Source organism: Hevea brasiliensis, chromosome 3 (assembly GCF_030052815.1).
Source record: "Hevea brasiliensis isolate MT/VB/25A 57/8 chromosome 3, ASM3005281v1, whole genome shotgun sequence".
In the NCBI taxonomy this organism is placed as follows: Eukaryota; Viridiplantae; Streptophyta; class Magnoliopsida; order Malpighiales; family Euphorbiaceae; genus Hevea; species Hevea brasiliensis.
In genome coordinates, this window is record NC_079495.1 from 19,514,640 (window position 1) to 19,540,713 (window position 26,074).

A 26,074-nucleotide genomic window follows, 5' to 3' on the forward strand; every position below is an offset into this window, starting at 1 on the left:
AAATGGAGTGATTGGGAGGATTGGAAATTTGCTATTTGAGGTAAGTAGAGATTTATGTTTAACTAATTGTGAATTCATAGATTTTAAGCTTGATTCTTGAAGTTTTGATGGAAAGTGATAAAAATCATGCATGATATTAAAGGGGAGAATTTCGGCCAAGATGATAGGGTTAGTGTTTATGAACTTTGATGCAATTAGAATTGATTTCTAGCTTGGATGATGATGTAAACATGAATTATTTGTTTGAATTTGCTTGGAATTGGAAGATGAGTAATTAGGGTTTTGAGCAATTAGGGTTCTCTTGGTATGAAGCTCAATTAATGTTCATAAAGTCATATTATGGTCAATTGGTATGCATTGAATGAGAAATGATGTTGGTTTGGTAAAGGAATTAATGGACATGGAATTGAGCCCTAGGTTTTGAATCTGGACAGCTTGAGTCTAGTGTGGTTAGATACTTATAAGTTGAGCTACATAACTCCAATTGGTGTGAAACCAATAGGAGATGAAACCTAAGACAAAATACTAAAACTTTCATGAAGAAAAACTTGCCTAGAAAATGACCGTAGGATACCTCAATTAGAGCTTGAATCTAGATTAGTAAATCTAGACCTGGAAAAATTAACCAAATAAACAATACATAATTAACTAAGCATAACTCACTCCACAAAACTCCAAATTGGGTAATTCTTAAACTTGTGTAATCTTAAGACACAGGGGAACAATTCATATGAAGACTATGAAGATAAATTATGACCCCAACTCACCTAAATTGCTTGAAAAATGTGAGTCTATGAATCTGCCCTGATTCTGGACTAGACCTGAAACCTGGGAAAATTTAGGCATCTGACCAGTTTTAGTAAAGTGACCATAACTCAAGCTATTTAAATGCAAATTAGGTGATTTTGAAGCCAAAATAACCATAAGACATAGGACTACAAATTTCATGTTTGGACCTAGACCCAGATGTGAGGGCAAAGTGGTTGAAATGTTAGAGTAAGGTAGAACTTCAAAACTGAAATTTCTTGCAATTCAGTAATTTTGTCCTGTGACCTCCGGGTAGTAAATAGAGCATAACTTTCTTTGTACATGTCCAATTGAGGTGCTATAAAATGATTTGAAAACTTAAAACAAAGGCCTAAAACTTTGTTTCAGAGGCCTAATGCTAATTCTAAGTTTAAGATAATCGGATATAGAATGCAAATTTAAGGTAAAAATCTAGAAAGCCTGAAACTGTAGGATAAGGCACCCAGAACAGTGTCTAGTATTTTGGCTATAACTAGAGATCCAGAACTTCAAATTGAGTGATTCAAAAGGTAATTAAAGCTAAGACATATAGGAATAACTTTTATAAAGATCACCTTATCAAATTTTAACTGCAACTAGGTTGAAATTGGATTCTAAAGTCAGGTCCCAAACTTATCGTGAACTCAGAATTTATTAAATTGAATAGTACTTAGGAATTTATTTGATTGGCTATTGGTGAAGGTTAGAATGAGTATTAAGACTTTGTAATTGTGTAATTTCAGTGGATAAGGATACTTCCAAAGAAGGGAAGAGTTAAGCCAAGTAAAGAGAATTGAAAGAAGGTTTGTGTTTGTGCACAACTTGACTTTATGTTTGTTTTAAAATTGTAAATGATGTGAATGAACTTTTACAACCCAAATATGATTTTCTTTTGCATTTAGGAATTGATTATACTATCTTGAGCATTCTTGAATCTTGAAATGAATTTATAATTGTGGAAAAGGTGGATGTTGGCTATTTAATTTCATTGTAGCAAGGGTGAGTCGGTTTAAATATATTTAGAAGTGTTTTGAGAATTGATGTGTTGCCAACCATTTATGAGGATTTGTAATGTTTGAATGTGACTATTTGATTTGTAATTGTGATTATTTGAATGGAAAATTATTTTAAGATTATTTTGAAATCACAGTTGGCATGACAGTCCCTTACGGTATTCTCCATTAGTAACAGCTAATTGGGGTTTGAAATTTGATTGTGTTACCTCCCTCTCTGGCTTGCCAGTTGAGGTTGAGTTCAGATGAGTAGTAAGGTTGAGATTGCTTTGTCATAGTGTATAACGCGACATTGATTGGAAATTTTGTATCATGGTCTAAACTACGTGAATGTTGGTAACACTTGTGATTTGTGATTGCTTAAATAAAATGTGATTGAAATCAAATGATTTGGTATTGATTGAAAGATAATGTGTTATTTTCATGGTTTATGGGAAATATGAATTTTGCAAATACCTTTTATGATTTGGCAAATATGTTGGTACTAAATTTTTCTTTTAAAATTATTAGTTGTGCACTACTGAGTAGCATTACTCAGCGATAGGTTTTGTATGTTGTCGCAGGTCAAAGGAAAGATAAAGTGGTTGAGTGAACTACTAGAAGCAGTGTTTTGATTGACGACGGGTATAATAGGTATACCCTGTAGATTATATTTTGATGTAAATGAGTAGCTATATGTACATAAAAGATAATTGAGCAGTTGCATAAAAAGAATTGTAATAATATTTTGTAACTTTGAAGTTTGTAAATTTGTAATTAAATATCCTTTTGAGTGGTAAAGCGTAAATGAGTGTTTCTTTTGAATTGTAAATGAGATGATTTTATTTTCTTGAAGTGGAATGAAAAGAAAAAAATTACTTAATTATTGAGTGATTTAAATTTATGTATACAATTTATCACAGGTTGATTTTTAACAGGTTTAATATTTTGGATTTGTTAAAATTATAAGTCACTACGTGATTTTCTAAAACAAAATAATAAATTTGACTTGTTCAAAATCCCTTGTAATATATTTAATGGATTATCGGTAGGCGGAGTTTGGTAATTCATTAGGTATGCTACGGGATCATATCATATCTTATAGAGGGGTAAGGTGTGACAGGTAGCTTGACTCATCATTAAGATTTTTGGTATTTCTTTAAAAAAAATAAATATATTATTTTAAAAGAAAAATTCTAGAGGGATGAGTTGGTTGATATTAAACAAAATTTGTCAGAATGCCTATTTCATTATTACTTTCAATTTTTTGTTAAATTTTACTTAAATTTTTATTTTTTATTGTTTTATTTTATTCCATGATTTTTATTAGAAGCATTATCATTTTAAAAGAATAAAAGAAAAAGAAAGGAAATAAATTAAAAAAATATATGTAATAAGAATTGAAATTAAAGAAAAGAAAAATGAAAGCAATAAAATAAAAAGGAAGAAAGAGATCATAGCCATTTATTTTAGGTCTTTATTCTAGACCGTTGGATCATACTATATAAATTTCTCTAATGTCGATCCAGCTGCTTCTTCTCTTTAAATCATTTCGTTTTTCACCCACGGTGAGATCGTCTCCTATAAAATCCATCGCTAAAGACATCACACATTAGCTATGTAACACCCTAGGCAAATCCCACATCGACAAAACACGGGAGAGATGCTGGGTTTATAAGTTAGTGGTTCGTAACCGCTAGTGACGCGTTTTAAAACCATGAGGCCTGGTATGGGCTAGGCCAAAGCCAACAATATCATTAGTGGGCCGGGCCATTACATTAGTGGTATCAAAGCAGAGGTTTAGGTGGTCCTAGACCTAGATAGATAGAAAGAAATAGTTGCATCACATGCATGGGCATTTAGATAGAGTCAAGGTGACACTAATGCAGATCTGTTCTTTGTCTATTTTATAGGATCGATGGCATCTGATCCTTCAGAGCACGGACCTCGGGACCGATAGAGGAGGAAGTAGAGTAATGCACTGTTCCTAGTCGGGCGCCGTAGTAGTAGAGCAAAACCATCATTGGGTACTTTAGTATGGACACAACAGGCCTTCCTAGAGCAAATGACTCAATTACTCTGTTAGGTCACTGGAGCTATGCCACCACCTCCCTAGCTAGTAAATAGGACCCCAGTAGAGAGAGTTAGAAATGATGAGCAGTTTAGGAGGGACAGGTAGTGCAAGAGAGGGTGCAGACCTAGCTTGATCCAGTAGCAGCCTCTGAGAGCAAGAGACCCGGGGTCTGCAGGTTAGACTCGAGCGAGAAAGCAGGCAGAGGTTCCTATTTGCCCCGAGGAGAGGAGGTCAGATGAGTGTATCAATTGACAATTTTGCGGGTCTTATAGCACGGAGATCAACCCCGATGCCAGTTTGTACACATTGTAGGAAGAACCACAGAGGAAAGTGTAGATTGCTAACGGGTGGATGTTTCAGATGTGAGTCCATAGAGCATTTTTTTTTGAGAGATTGCCCATGGAGGAGTGCTCCCACAGCTCCACCACAAACTCAGAAGTCTGCCCCGACAGTACAGAGGGGTAGAAGACCTGATGAGACCAGAGATAGCTGGTACATCATAGAGAGCTTCTAAGATTATAGAACACCCCGAGGCTAAAGTAGCATCCCGCGTGTACTCTATGGCTCAAGAGGAGCCAAATCCGATAGACGTTATCAGAGGTATATTTCCTAATTATAATACCTTTAAGTATGTATTGATAGACCCTAACTATGTTCACCCCTATATATGCATTGTACCTCCTGTTGAAAGAGGATACCGATAGATGGGTCAGAAGATGACATACTTGTCACCAACCCTTTAGGTCACCAGGTGATTGTAGATTATCAATGTAACACCCCAAAGTTCAGTAGTGCGTTCTGCTGTACCGGTGACCAGTGTTGTCCGAACAGCTAGGATGCTTAGAACTACACTTCAATATGAGTGAGGAGACATAAAATAATGAAATACAAGAAAAGAAAGTACAAGAAAAACAAAGGAAAAATAATAGCAAAGAAATGTCACCAAGTTAAGCGAGCCGGAAACCTAGCGATGGGTGACCGCACCGGGAAGTCACGGCGTGGACCGTTGACTAGCCCTGGACTGCGAGGAACCCTGGAAAACATTTTTAGGACTTAAATAGACCCTTGTTGAAGAATAAATATCATTAGAAATATCAAAGAAAAATTAAATAATTAGTACAAAGAAAAGTGAGAAATCAAAAAACAGACAAAACCCGTATCTGAAAAATCTGAACGTAACGAGCAGGGCATTATGGTCATTTGACACTTGAATTGTCTTTTGACCTAAATGTCCATTAAAAATAAATAGTATTACACTTAGAAAATAAAAGGAAAAATTAATTTAGTGGTACCTAAAGTAAATAGCTAAAATCATGGGTTAAATGTGGAATAAATGAACAATTACCTTATTATATGATTACTTTGAGTGAGTGGGCCACTATAGGATAAATTAAACATAAAATGGGCAGGTGTAGGTTCATTAAACAATCTGCAATTCATCTTCCTCAATTGAAAAGTCCCATTGCCGTGAATGAAACTCTCAAACCTCTCCCATGGCCACCCACCTTCAAACCATTACAACTCCATGATCAAGCCTCCTTTTCCCACACCTATCTTCATGAAAGTTTGTCTACACATCATAAGGAAGATATTGATACCAATTTTGAGAAGTTTGGTGAAGGTTTAGCAAGTTACAATTAAAGGTAAGTTTGCATTTTTGAGAATTTCTTTGTTAAAGTTTATGTTCATGTTATGGGTGTTAGTTTGGTGAAGGAAAATTTTGAGTTTGAAGGGTTATTCTTGTTTTCATTTTGGACAGCCATGAGTCACGTTTTTGATGAGATATTTGTGCATATAATTGATGAGAAATGGTGTTGATCATGATGAATTAGTAACCTAGTGAATTATTTCATGTTTATATGGTGATTTATGCACTTGGATGGGAATTGGTAAATTGGATGGCACTTTGATGTTGAAGAATGGTTTGCGGCAGCTTGGGGACACTTGAGTAATGGTATATATTGAAGGAAGTATGGGCAGAATATTGACCTAGAAGGTTGATGAGATGTATGTAGATTGATATTGTAAAGTGTATGTAAAGTTTGTAATGTTTAGGTGTGTTTGTAATAGTACTTCAAGATTGTAATTGTGAATGATTATTGGTGTGTTGAAGGTGATTGGAATCTGCCCAAAATAATGCTAATGTAATGTAGAAAATGCTTTTGGTAATGTGCCAAAACAGTTTGGTAAGTAAGTAAACAAATGGCAAAGGTAAGTGTGTGTTTGAAGTTGGGGTGTGAAATGCATATTGAGGGCAGTGTATATTTTAGCCTATAACCTTGAATGTGTAACCTCAATTGGTATAAGACCAATTTGAGGTGAAACTAGGCACAAAATGTGCCAACTTTCATTGAGAAACCATGCTAAAATTCTGCTTGCAAGGTGACCTAAAAAAATGACCAATTCGGATTAGGTGCAATTAGGACCTGAAAAATGACCAATTGGGCAGCAGTGAGTGTTTAGGCCATAACTCACTCAAACCAGGTCCAATTGACCTGAAAGTTTGACCAAGAATAGTTAAGACCCATATCTACAAGTCTTATGAAGACACCAAATCCCAGAAATGACCATAAGCAAGTCAAACAACTTGCACAAGTTCGGGTCCAAAAACTGGCCGAACCAGAATTGACCAATTTTACCTAAAATTGTCCTAAAATGGTACCACTTGACCAGCAATAGTGTAATGACCATAACTTGGTCTACTTAACTCGGATTGACCTGAAATTTTGCACGCGTGCAATAAGACCTAGATCTACAAGTTTGTATTTTCGCGAGACCGAAAACTGAGGGAACTAGATCGTCGGTTAGGTCAAACCAGTGTTCAGAATCCGACAATTTGCATTAAAATGCACTAAACAAGGAAATGACTTTGGTAAAAGCGTACCAAACCTAAAACCCTATCGAATGTGACATATTAACGACACTAAAACCTAATTTACCTAAAAGCGCAATGAGGGTCGGTATATTAGGTGATTAAGTGAATAATTGAGTTCGATGCATTATTTACCAAACACCATCGATAGAGACGGTTTAAATTAATCAAACACTTCAAATTGTGTTTCTCGATTTACCAAAGACTCGGGAAAAGGGAAGGAAACACCGAGTCCGGATCGTGAGATCATCGAGGTTCGTGCACAACTAGTTTTTAACTGATTTTGTTTTGAATATTTTATATGATTAAATGATATATTTTTCTTATGAATTATGTTTAACAAGCATTGGATTTAATTCCATGATTATTGAAAATTGTTATTGTATGTATGAATTTGGCTTTGTGAAATGGTATTTCCATAAGTATTAAGCATTGTTATGGATTAAGTAAATTATGTTTTGGAAAATTGTGATAGAATATGTTTTGAATTGTGATGGTAATATCCATGGAAAAAATGAAAACTTTATTATTTGAATTGTGATGAGCATAAAAATTATTGGATATTGGAATTGAATTTGAATCGAATTATATTGTGATTTACGCTCACTAAAAGGATTGTGATATTGTTTTATATCTCACTATAGATGCTTGACTAGGTTATTACCCGTCTCTCTCATTTGTTGAGAAGACAATGGAGTGAGTTATGTTTTGATTACCATGGTACGTGCACAGGCTTAGATTTTCCTCTGATTTGAGGTTAGATCTAAGTTTATTTTATCGTTATGGCCCTTGCGGAAGATTCATTATTGTGATGGTACTGTGCACGATGATTCGACCTCCCCGACCATAGGGAGTTAGAATCTGATTCGACCTCCCCGACCATAGGGAGTTAGAATCACATCGAATATGGCCCTTTCGGATTAGTCTTGCATACTAGTGAGATAAAGATTGATTTTTGAGATACTGAGATGATTTTGAGATCTGATATGATTTTTGAGATACATAATGACTTTTGAGATACAGTATGATTTTTGAGTTACATAATGATTTTTGAGATACAGAATGGCTTTTGAATGGTGATTTCAATTATGGTTTGTGTGTAATTGATTTTGTTGGAATTACTTAAATGGATAGTCAAGATTTGATAAATTGAATTTTGTGCTCCAAGTTATTTATACAAATGATTTACATTATTGGCAATGAATATTTTGAGTTGTGAAATTTGATCAGTATTCAGATTCTCAAATTATTTACTGTAAAATTTGTCAATGTATATTGTACTATGTTTTAAATTATAGTTGTGCACCACTGAGTTCACCACTCAGCGATAGCTTTGTATCTTTATCGCAGTAAGCGAGCATAGAGCGATGATTAAGTTGCTTTGAGGATACATTCAGATCGGCTCGGGTATATCATAGATATACCCATGTACATAGGTTTTGATGTAAGCATGTAATAATATGTATGTAAATTATTTGAGCAGTTGTATAGAAACTCTTGTAAAATATTTTGGTATGTAATTAAATGTAAATTATCGTGAATGTAAATCTGAGATTTCATTTACTTAAATAGTTTTGTATTATATTTCTTGTATCTCAGTCTTTGAAAAATCACTATGGATTTGAATTGAGAAATATGTTGTGTTGAGAAATATATTGGAGTTGAGATTTGCAAATACATATTGAAGTGCTTTTCTGAGTTTTACAAGAAGCTGCTTTATCCAAAATACGATGGCACTCTGCCAAAATTTTCTGAAACTCCAATTAAGTCAAATGTGTCGCTTTATCACTTGATTCAAAAGGTTTTTAACACCTGTAAATAGTGCTCACCACTGTAAAAGAAGTAAGAAAAGTTTTGAAAATCCCTTGTAGTGTATTTAATGGGTTATCAGTAGACGGAGTTGGTAATTCATTAGGTATACTACGGGATCATGTTATGCCTTACAGAGGGGTAGGGTGTGACAATCAACCGAAAAGGATCGTGTTAAAGATAATAGATGGAAATGAGAAGGAGGCTGTATATGAGATGAAAGAAGATGAGTACAGAACTGGTTGGAAAAAAAAAAAGAGTTAGTCTATTGGGATATACCGTGGTAACTATGCAATGCTCTTGATGTTTGTCTTTGTAAAGTCAGTCTGATGCCGACTTGGGACTATTGTGTAGAGCTATGTATTTTCAATAGTAAATCGAGATAAGGATAAGATTGTAGAACAAGGATAAATAAGACAGACTAAAAAAAAAAAGAAGTAAAGTATTATAACACAAAAAGGTGAAAAGACAAGGAGATAGCAGTCCCTCGATTAATTACACTGTGTAAATTTCGAGGACGAAATTTTATTTAGAGGGGAAGAATTGTAACGCCCTCACCGTAAGTAGTCCGTACATTTTACTGTTCCGACGACTAATGTCTGTTCGGACAGTCAGGATGTCTGGAACTATACTTAAACTATAGTGAGGAGACATAAATTAATGAAATAAATATTAAAAAAAATATAGGAAAAAAAATTTTTGAGAAAAATAAATTAAAGTTTAGAGAATTTATAAATTAGTATAAAATAATCAAAAGAACCCAATGAGCACCATGAAAGGCATTTTGGTCATTTTACCCCTAGAGGTGAATTTTGACTTAAATGTCAAATTAAAATTAGGAAATAAAATAATTAACATAAATTAAATTTATGAATTTGAATTTGGAAAATGAGAAGAGAAAGAAGAAGAAAAGAAAAGAAAAGAAAAGGAAAGAAAAGAAAAGAAAGGAAATAGACTTATGGAATTTAAAAAAAAAATAAAGTACAATAATTATAGAATATATATATATAAGATACAAGAGACAAAAATTCGCCAACCACAAGTCTTCTTCATTTCCTCTTCTCTCTCTCCTTGTCGTCTCCATGTTCTCTCCCCTCCACCATTTTTGCTCAAGCTTTTAGCTTGAGTTTCTCTTCATTTATCCACCAAAACCCATGGTCCCCTTCATTAAAAATTTAGCCTACATCATAAGGAAGCTCTAGGTACGCATAGGGAGAAGGAAAGTTGAAGTTTTGGGAAATTTTCAAGTTGGGTCACAAGAGGTTAGTGCTTTTCTCCCTTCCTTCTTCTTTTAATACTTGAAAGTGACTTGAGATAAGTGGAAATTTCAAGAAATTAACAAGAAATTCATGAACCCATGATGTCCCCAAATTTTGGCAGCCATGAAATGTGTTGGGCTTTATTGTGTGCAAATAATGTAAATGAGTTTAGAGATGATGATTGATATGATTATATGTATGAGAAGTGAAAAGGGATTGAATTGATTGAGTTTGAAACTTGGAAATTAGGGTTTGTGTACATGACTTGGAGATTTTGTGTAAATGCTTGAAATTTGACCTAATTGGGATGAGATTGTTGCTTATAGAAGTGTATTGCATGCAAATTGAAGTAAGGAAGTTGGAGGAGATTGAGTTTTGGAAGTGTCAATTTTCTGCAGGTTTGGACTCAATGAGTCCAGTGGGTTTATTGACCCATAACTGAAAATGTGTGACTCCAATTGGTATGAGGCCAATTGGAGGTGAAATTAGACTCAACATAGCCCATTTTCCATGAAGAAACCATGCCCAAATTCTGTCCAAAACATGACCTAAATACTGCCCAAATCCTGATTACCCTGCACTAAACCCAGAAAATGACCAAATGAACAGTACGTGTTCATTTGGTCATAACTCTCTCTATACTAGTCCAAATGACCTAAAATTTTACCAATGGAAAGTTTAGACATAGGGCTACACTTTTCATGAAGACCACTTAACCCAGTTTTGCCTTTAACCAATTCAAATTGTTAGCATAATTTGGGTCACTGAAACTGCCAACCCAGAAAATGACCAAATGAACCTGTTCATTTGGTCATAACTCTCTCTATACTGGTCCAAATGACCTAAACTTTTACCAATGGAAAGTTTAGACATAGGGCTACACTTTTCATGAAGACCACTTGACCCAGTTTTGCTTTTAACCAAATCAAATTGTTAGCACAATTTGAGTCACTAAAACTGCCAACCCAGAAATTGTCCAAAAATACTGTTCCTTTGGTATGCTTGACCAGTTTTGGCAAAAATGCCATAACTTGGTCTCCAAAGCTGCAAATTGAGTGAAACTAGTGCCAAAAGTTTTATAAGACATAGCACAACAATTTTTATGTTTTGAACAAGCTCTAGAAACCATTGCATCCTAGGGAAAATATTAGCCAAAGTTAGGAATTGAAATCTAGAAAATGTTAAGTTGAACCCAGAATGCTATTTGATACCTGTGTGTTCATTTGGCCATAACTCACTATACCAAGCTTGAAAAATTATGAAATTGTACCTGGGAGTCCCTAAGACATAGGGGAACATATCTTGTGAAGGAACCTAAGCCTAAAAATAACAATAAAATGATCAAATGACTGGTTAAAGTTTATTGACCAGAAATTGTAAATTCTGGACAGCTTAAAGGCAAACGGACCAGTTATGGTATTTTGACCATAACTTGAGTTCTATAACCCCAAATTCAGTGATTCAAAAACAGAAATTCAAGTTTAAACATAGAGGAGCAATTATTATGAAGGAAGTGTGACTAAATAGACATCCTAACCTAGTCAAATTCCTAGATAAATATGACACATCAACATGAACCTAAAGAAAGGTTCATGGGAAAAATGCTATATATGAAAATTAAAATACTCATAAGGATAATTAAATATTAAAAATGATATGAATATGTAAAATGGGACTAATATCCTATTAATATGAAATTAATAGTATCAATGAACAGTACTAAAGAATAGTAACAATTAATAGTGCTAAATTAATTAAAAATATTTAATTGCTCATAGTATACCTAGACTTATTTATTTAGTTGGATAAATTGGTATACCAATTAGGGACTACAGATAGCAGTACTGCCTACCGAGAAAATCATGAACTGACAATATATGTCTGGTATGATTATTTTACAAGCTATATGCCTACTTACTGGCCATCGTGCCTACTTTATTTCTGGCTTTACAAGCCTGACAGCGGGTCTCGTGCCTGACAGCTGGCCTCGTGCCTGACAGATGTATACTGGGTAGACATATGGCTGTCTAACCCGTATACTCCCATGTATCCAGCTTTTATAATTTGTTATAGGTTTCTTGGACATTAATAATAATTAATTAATACTGAATATACAATAAGTAAACAGGAAAGATCCCAATAATGTTAATTGTTTCCAAAGAGCAATAAAAATGTAAAAGACCCAGAAATTATGATTTGCATATATTAATTCAATTGTTTAATTATTGTTATTATAAATTATGCACCACTAAGCTTATGCTTAGCGCGTTGGTTTTCCATCGCGTAGGTACTGAAGATCAGCAGCTGCCACAGTAGTATTCGAACAGAGTTCCGACCAGATCTGCCACCGATCAGAGTCACCTCACTAGTCTTTTGTATTTTTGTAGGGCCCATGTATAGACTAGTATTTTGGTTCATTATGTTTAGTATGATGTATTTCATTTCGGACCTGTAATTAAACTTTGAGATTGAAATGAAAACTTGTAATTTATTATCTATGAATTTTTATATGAATGCAATAGATGATACTTTATTTTTAGATCTCATAAATAATTGTAAATGATATGATACAAGAGAATATGATATGGAAATGTGTGAAATGAATATGAATATGTTAACACGTGATAGTGGAACCCGCCAGATGCTAATAAAACAGAGGAGGATCTGTTCGGGTCTCCAAAGAAATAAGGTATATATAAAAAAAAAATCTACACATAAATTACTTGATTTAAATGACATTAAAATTTACAATAGACATGACAAGACAAGATAGAGTGCTCCGGCACCGAATGTGGCACCGAATGTGGCACTTCTTGCTCGACTATACAATAGACGGGTAAGGGGCGTCACATTTAGTGGTATCAGAGCCGCTCTGCGTCCAACCTTGAACGATGGTGGGGCAAACCTCAGCGAGGACGCTGAGTCCCATAAGGGGGATGGATTGTAACACCCTAGGCAAATCCCACATCGACAAAACACGGGAGAGATGCTGGGTTTATAAGTTGGTGGTTCGTAACCGTTAGTGACTCGTTTTATAGCCGTGAGGCCTGGTATGGGCTAGGCCAAAGCGGACAATATCATTAGTGGGCCGGGCCATTACATTTGTGGTATCAGAGCCGCTCCGCGTGCAACCTTGAATGATGGTGGGGCAAACCTCAGCGAGGACGCTGAGTCCCATAAGGGGGGTGGATTGTAACACCCTAGGCAAATCCCACATCGACAAAACACGGGAGAGATACTGGGTTTATAAGTTGATGGTTTGTAACCCCTAGTAACACGTTTTAAAACTGTGAGGGCTTCGGCCCAGAGCGGACTAGTGGGCCGGGCCATTACATTTGTCAAATGTAATGGCCCGGAATGTAATGGCCCTACCACTAGTCCGCTGGGCCAAGCCTCACGGTTTTAAAACGCCACTAGGTGTTACGAACCACTAACTTATAAACCCAAAGATCTCTCCGTGTTTTGTCGATGTGGGATTTGCCTAGGTGTTACAATCCACCCCCTTATGGGACTCGCTGAGGTTTGCCCCACCATCGTTCAAGGTTGCACGCGGAGCAGCTCTGATACCACAAATGTAATGGCCCGGCCCACTAGTGATATTGTCCACTCTGGGCCGAAGCCCTCACGGTTTTAAAATGCGTCACTAGGTGTTACGAACCACTAACTTATAAACCCAGCATCTCTCCCGTGTTTTGTCGATGTGGGATTTGCCTAGGGTGTTACAATCCACACAAATATAATGGCCCGGCCCACTAGTGATATTGTCCGCTCTGGGCCGAAGCCCTCACGGTTTTAAAACGCGTCAATAGGGGTTACGAACCACCAACTTATAAACCCAGCATCTCTCCCGTGTTTTGCCGATGTGGGATTTGCCTAGGGTGTTACAAGCTATCTTTCATCTATCTCGTGAAACCCAAGTCCCATTTCCTTTTCTTCCTCAATCTCTAATTACTACAGAACCCAAACACCTCCTCATCCATCTTTTCGGCCGAGGCACATTTCTGAAATCCCAATTTGGCTACTGTTTATTACTTCCCTGCTGCCGTATCTATTGTTGTTGCTTTGCTAGGCACGCTCGTGATACTATTTTGCAGATGAATTAGAGGTAGATTCCTTTTTGTTTCTTACTTTGTTTTTTATTTTAGATAGGCATTTAGTGATATATATTATCTACAATTGCAAATTTGGAATTGAATCTTTCTGTTTTATACCTATTTTTTGGTTGTTTGATACATCTGAATACATTGCACTCTTTATTTATTTTTTTTTTCTGGTCTTCCTATCACCATTTCGATGCAATTAACCACAAGTTTAGATAAGAACTCAGCAGTTTCAATTTTAATTTTTCTGCAAATATAGTTAAAGTGATAAGTGGAAATTGGCGAGAGTATTGTTAGTTGAAGTTTTAATGAAGTTTACTATTAAATATAAACTAAGTTTATTAGCTTGCTTTCATCTTGTGAATTAGTATAAATTAAAGAATTAGATATGTTGGGAGACCAAATCTACTATGCGAATGCCAAATTGGTTAGTCTAAATTTAAAAAATAGGTTTTTCCATTATGTCATCATGTTGGTAAGTGTAGGAAAGGTTTTGTAAGGAAGTAATGAAAGCTGAAGATTTTTAACTAAATATTTTCATTCAATCCTTATATGTAAGACTCTCTCTCCCTCTAAATTCATTCTTCGCTGCATAGTAAAAGAGAAATTTGAAATAGAAAAGGTTTTGGGGGATTTTATTGTGTTAAGAGGGATTTTATTGTGTTAAGAGGGGTTGGGTTTTTTTTTTATAACTTTAAGAAATTTGAAAAAGCAATAAGTAAAAGAGAAAACCCAAATCAATTGTTTTAACCCAATAATCATATAGGGTATAAAATTCATTAGTATTTACCTATTCAAAATCAATGCTGGTTTTGGAAATGGGATTGGTGCATCTAGGGAAATACTCTCATGTTTTATCTGTTTATAATCTTTGTTGAAAGGTCTGGTCACCCTATCCATGGGAATTAGTGGAGTCTTAGAGAAGTGGTTGTTAATTTAGCCTGGATAATAAGTATATTTTTTGGAGAAATTCAGCGTATTGTCTTTGTTAGTGAAAAAATTTTCCATGGATCTTAGTATGATAAGGCATAATTTCACCTTGCTGTGTTTATATATTTCTCCATTCTCTGGTCTTTTTTATCTGAAATTTCATCTGCCATTTTTCCTTGTATTTAGGCATTTAGGGTCTGATATTATGCATATTTCCCAAGCGAGAATGTTTCATGGAGTTATTGATTGGTTTTTAATACTTATGTTTCATGGCCATACTATATATAATGTTTGTGGGGCATTTTATTTTATTACTCCTTTCACTCTTGAGATCAAGAAGATCTTTCTTCAATGCTTGTAGGACTAGGAATGCCTTGTTTATATGTGAAATTTAATTGGTGCATTATTGGTTATGAGAATTTGATTACATATTGATGTGATGACATGGCCCACTCTTCCCATCATAACAACAACTGCCTAACATTTAGTTTTAAGTGGTGTTTGCTCATCCTCATAATCCTGTTCTCCAACTGGGCAACATATTCCTTTTCCAATTCCATTAAGTGGATTCCTTTCCTTCTTCCCAAACAAATTTCAGAATCACAGCTTTCTTAAATTAAAGCATCAGTTTAATTTTTCAATTAAAAAAATATTATGTAGAGGTTATTACCTATTGCATTTCGTGAGCTCCTTCCGAATATAGTTTGGCAAGCATTAATTGAGTTAAGCTTGTTTTTCAAATATCTTACTTCTACAAATATTAAGGTTCAAGATAAGGAGCGTTTAGAAGCAGAAATTCCCATTATTATTTGCAAATTAGAGCGCATATTTCCTCTTGCCTTTTTTGACTCAATGGAACATCTTCCCACCCACTTGCCATATGAAGCAAAAATTACAGGCCCAGTACAATATCGATAGATGTATCCTTTTGAGAGGTAATAGATACTTCTTATTTTTCTTTAAATGTTATGAAACGTATTGTAAACTTTTTGTAAGCCATTTGCCATTTTTTTTTTAATTTTTAGATTTCTCCACCGCCTAAAGTAAAATGTAAAGAACAAAGCAAAAGTAGAAGGTTCAATATGTAATGCATACTTAGTTGAAGAAGCATCCAATTTTTGTGCACATTACTTTGAGCGTCATGTAATAACGCAGGATCGATAAGTACCCCGAAATGATGATGGTGGGGATGATGCTGATACCAAAGGATATTTATCAATTTTCAAGTATCCCAGTCGACCATCTGGTAGAGTGAAAACAAGGGTGTTGGCTGATGATGAATATAAGGCTACCCAAATATATTTTCTACTAAATTGCCCTGAAATTGACACATATGTAAAGTAAGTTTATCAACAATCCAAAATTTAAGTTAAGTTTCTAGAAGTCCTTGTGAATTTTCCTTTCCCTCTAAAAATGGCCCAATTTAATTGAATATGTAGTTTGTTCCTAACGGAAATATGACAAGCATCACGTAATATTAGTGATGCAGAAGTTGATGAAGCACTAGAAAAAAGATTTGCAGATTGGTTCAAATGTTATGTAAGTATCAATTTATTTAACTCATTTCATTATCAATCTTTAAAAAATATAATACGTAACAATAACGATTTCAATTCTCTTTAACTTATCAGGCAAGGCGTTCAAATATTGATAATAAATTCATTATTAGGGATTTAGTAGAGGGACCATTAAGAAGTGTGAAATCATATCCTGTATATTTCATAAATGGTTATAGATTTCACACAAGCAGCCATGGTGATAATCGATCCACAATAAATAGCGGAGTTTGCATTAGGGGTTCAACATATGGTGACAACTCCAATGATTACTATGGTATCTTGAAAGAGATAGTTCAACTTGAGTACCTTGCATTACCAATAAAGAGAACTATTCTCTTCAAGTGTGAATGGTTTGATCTAACTCTAGATGTTGGTATTAAGGTTCACAAACACTATAACTTTGTGGATATCAATCACCATAAAAGATTAAATAAATATGAACCATTCATACTTGCTTCATAAGCCAAAGAAGTGGTTTACATCCCTTATCCTAGCTTGAGATGAGACAAAGCTGATTGGTATGCGGTATGCAAAATGAAGCCTAGGTCTGTTGTCATCATGCCTCAGACAAATGTAACGGAGCAAATACCAGACCAAGCATTTCAAGATGAGGTAGTAGAAGTGTTACAAATTAATACGGAAGTGGAAGATCAACATATTGGACCATTAGATGATTCAAGTGGTGAACTACTAGAGCTTACAACCATTGAAAAAGAGGAACTATTGGACTAGGCAGATCTAAATCATACAATAGCAAGCGATGAAGAAGAACTCCATGAACATGATGATGATAGTGAGGATGATAGTGAATAAATTGTATTGTAATGGATAGTGATCTAAATTTCAAAAGCAATATATAATTTAACTTTAACGTAATGATTGTGATAGTATCATATTATTCATGTCTATTATGTTATAATTTAAATTTATGAACTATTTGTGACAAGGAGATGTGCATAATAAATGTATAAGTCGATGGCAGCATTATTATTATTATTATTATTATTATTATTATTATTATTATTATTATTATTATTATTATTATTATTATTATTATTATTATTATTATTATTATTATTATTATTATTATTTTTGAATTGTAGGTTAATGGAATTTTTCTAAAATAAAATTAAAGTTTAAAGATTTTTTGGTAACGAATTGAAGATGATTAACAAAAGCAAAATAATCTCTATGGTCATTACACTATTGCTGGTCAAGTGGTACCATTTTAGGTCAATTTTAGGTCAAATTGGTCAATTCTGGTTCAGCCAGTTTTGGACCCGAACATGCAAGTTGTTTGACTTGCTTATGGTCATTTCTGGGATTTGGTGTCTTCATAAGACTTGTAGGTATGGGTCTTAACTATTCTTGGTCAAACTTTCAGGTCAATTGGACCTGGTTTGAGTGAGTTATGGCCTAAACACTCACTGCTGCCCAATTGGTCATTTTTCAGGTCCTAATTGCACCTAATCCGAATTGGTCATTTTTTTAGGTCACCTTGCAAGCAGAATTTTAGCATGGTTTCTCAATGAAAGTTGGCACATTTTGTGCCTAGTTTCACCTCAAATTGGTCTTATACCAATTGAGGTTACACATTCAAGGTTATAGGCTAAAATATACACTGCCCTCAATATGCATTTCACACCCCAACTTCAAACACACACTTACCTTTGCCATTTGTTTACTTACTTACCAAACTGTTTTGGCACATTACCAAAAGCATTTTCTACATTACATTAGCATTATTTTGGGCAGATTCCAATCACCTTCAACACACCAATAATCATTCACAATTACAATCTTGAAGTACTATTACAAACACACCTAAACATTACAAACTTTACATACACTTTACAATATCAATCTACATACATCTCATCAACCTTCTAGGTCAATATTCTGCCCATACTTCCTTCAATATATACCATTACTCAAGTGTCCCCAAGCTGCATAAACCATTCTTCAACATCAAAGTGCCATCCAATTTACCAATTCCCATCCAAGTGCATAAATCACCATATAAACATGAAATAATTCACTAGGTTACTAATTCATCATGATCAACACCATTTCTCATCAATTATATGCACAAATATCTCATCAAAAACGTGACTCATGGCTGTCCAAAATGAAAACAAGAATAACCCTTCAAACTCAAAATTTTCCTTCACCAAACTAACACCCATAACATGAACATAAACTTTAACAAAGAAATTCTCAAAAATGCAAACTTACCTTTAATTGTAACTTGCTAAACCTTCACCAAACTTCTCAAAATTGGTATCAATATCTTCCTTATGATGTGTAGACAAACTTTCATGAAGATAGGTGTGGGAAAAGGAGGCTTGATCATGGAGTTGTAATGGTTTGAAGGTGGGTGGCCATGGGAGAGGTTTGAGAGTTTCATTCACGGCAATGGGACTTTTCAATTGAGGAAGATGAATTGCAGATTGTTTAATGAACCTACACCTGCCCATTTTATGTTTAATTTATCCTATAGTGGCCCACTCACTCAAAGTAATCATATAATAAGGTAATTGTTCATTTATTCCACATTTAACCCATGATTTTAGCTATTTACTTTAGGTACCACTAAATTAATTTTTCCTTTTATTTTCTAAGTGTAATACTATTTATTTTTAATGGACATTTAGGTCAAAAGACACTTCAGGATGTCAAATGACCATAATGCCCTGTTAATTCGTTCAGATTTTTCTAGTATTAGGGTTTTGTCTGCATTTTTGATTTCTCACTTTTCTTTGTACTAATTATTTAATTTTTCTTTGATATTTCTAATGATATTTATTCTTCAACAAGGGTCTATTTAAGTCCTAAAATGTTTTCCGGGGTTCCTCATGATCCAGGGCTAGTCAACGGTCCACGCCGTGACTTCAGGTCTGATCACCATCGCTAGGTTTCCGCCGCTTAACTTGGTGACATTTCTTTGCTATTATTTTTCCTTTGTTTTTCTTGTACTTTCTTTTCTTGTATTTCATTATTTTATGTCTCCTCACTCATATTGAAGTGTAGTTCTAAGCATCCTAGTTCGGACAACAGTCACCGTCTGTGAGCACTCTTTGAACTTTGGGGTGTTACATTGATAATCTACAATCACCGTGACCTAAAGGGTTGGTGACAAGTATGTCATCTTCTGACCCATCTATCGGTATCCTCTTTCAACAGGAGGTACAATGCATATATAGGGGTGAACATAGTTAGGGTCTATCAATACATACTTAAAGGTATTATAATTAGGAAATATACCTCTGATAACGTCTATCGGATTTGGCTCCTCTTGAGCCATAGAGTACACGCGGGATGCTACTTTAGCCTCGGGGTGTTCTATAATCTTAGAAGCTCTCTATGATGTACCAGCTATCTCTGGTCTCATCAGTCTTCTACCCTCTGCATCGTCGGGCGGACTTACGAGTTTGTGGTGGAGCTGTGGGAGCACTCCTCCATGGGCAATCTCTCAAAAAAAAATGCTCTATGGACTCACATCTGAAACATCCACCCGTTAGCAATCTACACTTTCCTCTGTGGTTCTTCCTACAATGTGTACAAACTGGCATCGGGGTTGATCTCCGTGCTATAAGACCCGCAAAATTGTCAATTGATACACTCATCTGACCTCCTCTCCTCGGGGCAAATAGGAACCTCTGCCTCTGTTCTCTGCTCTGAGTCTAACCCAGAGACCCCCTGGGTCTCTTGCTCTCTGTAGCTGCTGCGCTGGACTGGCTAGGTCCAGACCCTCTCTTGCACTACCTGTCCCTCCTAAACTGCTCATCATTTCTAACTCTCTCTACTGGGGTCCTATTTACTAGCTAGGGAGGTGGTGGCATAGCTCCAGTGACCTAACAGAGTAATTGAGTCATTTGCTCTAGGAAGGCCTGTTGTGTCCATACTAAAGTACCCAATGATGGTTTTGCTCTACTACTACGGCGCCCCCGACTAGGAACAGGTGCGTTACTCTCTACTTCCTCCTCTATCGGTCCTGGAGGTTCGTGCTCTGAAGGATCAGATGCCATCGATCCTATAAAATAGACAAAGAACAGATCTGCATTAGTGTCACCTCGACTCTATCTACAGGCCCATGCATGTGATGCAACTATTTCTTTCTATCTATCTAGGTCTAGGACCGCCTAAACCTCTGCACTGATACCACTAATGTAATGGCCCGGCCCACTAATGATATTGTTGGCTTTGGCCTAGCCCATACCAGGCCTCATGGTTTTAAAACGCGTCACTAGCGGTTACGAACCACTAACTTATAAACCCAGCATCTCTCCCGTGTTTTGTCGATGTGGGATTTGCCTAGGGTGTTACATAGCTAATGTGTGATGTCTTTAGCGATGGATTTTATAGGAGACGATCTCACCGTGGGTGAAAAAACGAGCTGACGAAAGAGAAGAAGCAGCTGGATCGACATTAGAGAAATTTATATAGTATGATCCAACGGTCTAGAATAAAGACCTAAAATAAATGGCTATGATCTCTTTCTTCCTTTTTATTTTATTGCTTTCATTTTTCTTTTCTTTAATTTCAATTCTTATTACATATATTTTTTTAATTTATTTCCTTTCTTTTTCTTTTATTCTTTTAAAATGATAATGCTTCTAATAAAAATCATGGAATAAAATAAAACAATAAAAAATAAAAATTTAAGTAAAATTTAACAAAAAATCAGTATTGAAAGTAATAATGAAATAGGCATTCTGACAAATTTTGTTTAATATCAACCAACTCATCCCTCTAGAATTTTTCTTTTAAAATAATATATTTATTTTTTTTAAAGAAATACCAAAAATCTTAATGATGAGTCAAGCTACCTGTCACACCTTACCCCTCTATAAGATATGATATGATCCCGTAGCATACCTAATGAATTACCAAACTCCGCCTACCGATAATCCATTAAATATATTACAAGGGATTTTGAACAAGTCAAATTTATTATTTTGTTTTAGAAAAACTGCGTGGTGACAGCTATAATTTTAACAAATCCAAAATATTAAACCTGTTAAAAATCAACCTGTGATAAATTGTATACATAAATTTAAATCACTCAATAATTAAGTAATTTTTTTCTTTTCATTCCACTTCAAGAAAATAAAATCATCTCATTTACAATTCAAAAGAAACACTCATTTACAGTTTTACCACTCAAAAGGATATTTAATTACAAATTTACAAACTTCAAAGTTACAAAAATATTATTACAATTCTTTTATGCAATCGCTCAATTGTCTTTACGTACATATAGCTACTCATTTACATCAAAATATAATCTACAAGGGTATACCTATTATACCCGTCGTCAATCAAAACACTGCTTCTAGTAGTTCACTCAACCACTTTATCTTTCCTTTGACCTGCGATAACATACAAAACCTATCGCTGAGTAATGCTACTCAGTAGTGCACAACTAATAATTTTAAAAGAAAAATTTAGTACCAACATATTTGCCAAATCATAAAAGGTATTTGCAAAATTCATATTTCCCATAAACCATGAAAATAACACATTATCTTTCAATCAATACCAAATCATTTGATTTCAATCACATTTTATTTAAGCAATCACAAATCACAAGTGTTACCAACATTCACGTAGTTTAGACCATGATACAAAATTTCCAATCAATGTCGCGTTATACACTATGACAAAGCAATCTCAACCTTACTACTCATCTGAACTCAACCTCAACTGGCAAGCCAGAGAGGGAGGTAACACAATCAAATTTCAAACCCCAATTAGCTGTTACTAATGGAGAATACCGTAAGGGACTGTCATGCCAACTGTGATTTCAAAATAATCTTAAAATAATTTTCCATTCAAATAATCACAATTACAAATCAAATAGTCACATTCAAACATTACAAATCCTCATAAATGGTTGGCAACACATCAATTCTCAAAACACTTCTAAATATATTTAAACCGACTCACCCCCTTGCTACAATGAAATTAAATAGCCAACATCCACCTTTTCCACAATTATAAATTCATTTCAAGATTCAAGAATGCTCAAGATAGTATAATCAATTCCTAAATGCAAAAGAAAATCATATTTGGGTTGTAAAAGTTCATTCACATCATTTACAATTTTAAAACAAACATAAAGTCAAGTTGTGCACAAACACAAACCTTCTTTCAATTCTCTTTACTTGGCTTAACTCTTCCCTTCTTTGGAAGTCTCCTTATCCACTGAAATTACACAATTACAAAGTCTTAATACTCATTCTAACCTTCACCAATAGCCAATCAAATAAATTCCTAAGTACTATTCAATTTAATAAATTCTGGGTTCAGGGCAGGTTTGGGACCTGACTTTAGAACCCAATTTCAGCCTAGTTCCAGTTAAAATTTGATAAGGTGATCTTTATAAAAGTTATTCCTATATGTCTTAGCTTTAATTACCTTTTGAATCACTCAATTTGAAGTTCTGGATCTCTAGTTATAGCCAAAATACTAGACACTGTTCTGGGTGCCTTATCCTCTGATTTAGGGCTTTCTAGATTTTTACCTTAAATTTGCATTCTATATCCGATTATCTTAAACTTAGAATTAGCATTAGGCCTCTGAAACAAAGTTTTAGGCCTTTGTTTTAAGTTTTCAAATCATTTTATAGCACCTCAATTGGACATGTACAAAGAAAGTTATGCTCTATTTACTACCCGGAGGTCACAGGACAAAATTACTGAATTGCAAGAAATTTCAGTTTTGAAGTTCTACCTTACTCTAACATTTCAACCACTTTGCCCTCACATCTGGGTCTAGGTCCAAACATGAAATTTGTAGTCCTATGTCTTATGGTTATTTTGGCTTCAAAATCACCTAATTTGCATTTAAATAGCTTGAGTTATGGTCACTTTACTAAAACTGGTCAGATGCCTAAATTTTCCTGTGTTTGTGTCTAGTCCGAATCGTGATTCATAGACTCACATTTTTCAAGCAATTTAGGTGAGTTGGGGTCATAATTTATCTTCATAGTCTTCATATGAATTGTTCCTGTGTCTTAAGATTACACAAGTTTAAGAATTACCCAATTTGGAGTTTTGTGGAGTGAGTTATGCTTAGTTAATTATGTATTGTTTATTTGGTTAATTTTTCCAGGTCTAGATTTACTAATCTAGATTCAAGCTCTAATTGAGGTATCCTACGGTCATTTTCTAGGCAAGTTTTTCTTCATGAAAGTTTTAGTATTTTGTCTTAGGTTTCATCTACCATTGGTTTCACACCAATTGGAGTTATGTAGCTCAACTTATAAGTATCTAACCACACTAGACTCAAGCTGTCCAGATTCAAAACCTAGGGCTTAATTCCATGTCCATTAATTCCTTTACCAAACCAACATCATTTCTCATTCAATGCATACCAATTGACCATAATATGACTTTATGAACATTAATTGAGCTTCATACCAAGAGAACCCTAATTGCTCAAAACCCTAATTACTCATCTTCCAATTCCAAGCAAATTCAAACACATAATTCATGTTTACATCATCATCCAAGCTAGAAATCAATTCTAATTGCATCAAAGTTCATAAACACTAACCCTATCATCTTGGCCGAAATTCTCCCCTTTAATATCATGCATGATTTTTATCACTTTCCATTAAAACTTCAAGAATCAAGCTTAAAATCTGTGAATTCACAATTAGTTAAACATAAATCTCTACTTACCTCAAATAGCAAATTTCCAATCTTCCCAATCACTCCATTTTCTTGAGTTTTCTTGCTTCTTTTCTTCCAATCTAGGGCTAATTCAAAGTTTCCTATGAATTTTGTATGGAAATTGTGAGGGAAAATCAATGATTAAAAGCTTGGTTTGGAGCATCCATGGAGGTGAGAAGAGAGAGAATGGGACGGCTTGAAGGAGGAAGAAGATGAGAAATTTTCTTTTGTTTTTAATGTATTTTGTCTCTCATATATATATATAAATATCCTAATTAAAATATAATAATAATTTTAATTATTATTATTTTTACAATCTTAATAATTCCTCCTATGTTCCTTCTCAATTTTCATACACCAATTACTTAATTAATTCCTATTTCAATATATTAGCCTCACTCATTTTAATGGACATTTAAGTCAAAAGTTAACTGTTGAAGTGGATTGACCAAAATGCCCTTCATCGGGTTATAGTCTATCTTTTTCAGAAATACCGGATGAGTCCTTAGTAGTTGTTCACCTTAGGTTTTGATTTACTTATTTGTGCCTATTCCCTTTTCATTTCTTTGCTTTATTAATTCCCCATAATTCCTCAATAAATCCTTAATTAAGGATTCTATAGGATCCCACATGAATTTGGGGTGACAACCGAACTCACAGTTGCTTCCCGTATAGGTCACCCTTCTGAAAACTTAGGCTCATTTAACCAATTTATACTCAATTTCTTTTATTTTTCTTCAACCTTATTTGATCTTTATTGAATTAAAACATGACTCTTTACTCTAATTTAAGTGTGGTTCTAGACATTCTAGCTGTCTAAACAGACATTAGTTTCCAGAACAGTAGAATGTACAGAACTACCTAATGTGAGGGTGTTACACTTTCTTCATCAATAGTTTTCCTTCTCATTAATCCTATCTTTATATAAATATCTTTTATTTTTCTTCAAAAAGTGGTGATATAATTCAATTTTTTTATATTAACAATATTTATTTTAAACAGTCTAATTTAATTCAAATCATAAACTAAAGAAAGAAAAATTAAAAGTGTATTTTAATTATTGAATTATCTCAACCCAAAATTGAATTATCCACTTCTAAATATATGCATGAAAATTTTATGAGGTGTTAATTGAATTACCACTTCTCTCAAATACTAAATTTAGTTTTTATTTGATTTTAATTTTATTGACTAAATAAATATAGCTAATAAATACCAACTAAAATAATATTTAGCTGATAACATTTCTCGCGAATTATAGAATTTTATTTGTATTACTTTTAATTTTACTAACTAATAACAAACTTAGTTGATAAATACCAACTAAATAATTATTCAGTCGGTATTATTTTTTTCGAATCATAAAATTTTATTTTTATTATCTTTAACATTATTGACTAATAATAATATTAGTTGGTAACTACTAACTAATTATCTATTTAGTCGGTAATATTTCTCTCGAATTATATAATTTTCTTTTTACTAGCTTTATTTTTACTGACTAAACATAACATTCGTTGGTATTTACCAATTAAATGACAATGTAATCTGTATTATTTCTCTCAAATTATGAAATTTATTTTTATGAGCTTTAATTTTACCGACTAAAAATAAATTAGTTAGTAATACCAACTAAAACTCTATTTAGTCAGTAATATTTCCTTCAAATTAAAAATTTTTATTTTTATTACCTTTAATTTTACAGATTAACAATAAAATTAGTTGGTAAATACTAACTAAATCACCATTTAGTCGATAATATTTCTCTCAATTTATGGAACTTTTAACTTTATGAGCTTTAACAGTACAGACTAAAAAAACATAGTTGGTAAATACTAACTAAAATATAAGTTAATCGATAATATTTCTTTCAAATTATTAGATTTTATTTTTTTAAGATTTAGCTTTACCAACTAACAATCAAATTAGTTCGTAAATACCAACTAAATTGTCATATAGTCGGTAATATTTTCCTCGAATTATTAAATTTCACTTTTATTACCTTTAATTTTAC

At 34.0% G+C, this 26,074-nt stretch overlaps 1 pseudogene; it reads right to left on the minus strand.

Moving 5' to 3' along the window:
• Nucleotides 1-20,171, minus strand: part of LOC131178341 (chromatin-remodeling ATPase INO80-like) — a 27,918-nt pseudogene extending 7,747 nt beyond the window's left edge.
• Between the last annotated feature and the right edge of the window lie 5,903 nt (nucleotides 20,172-26,074).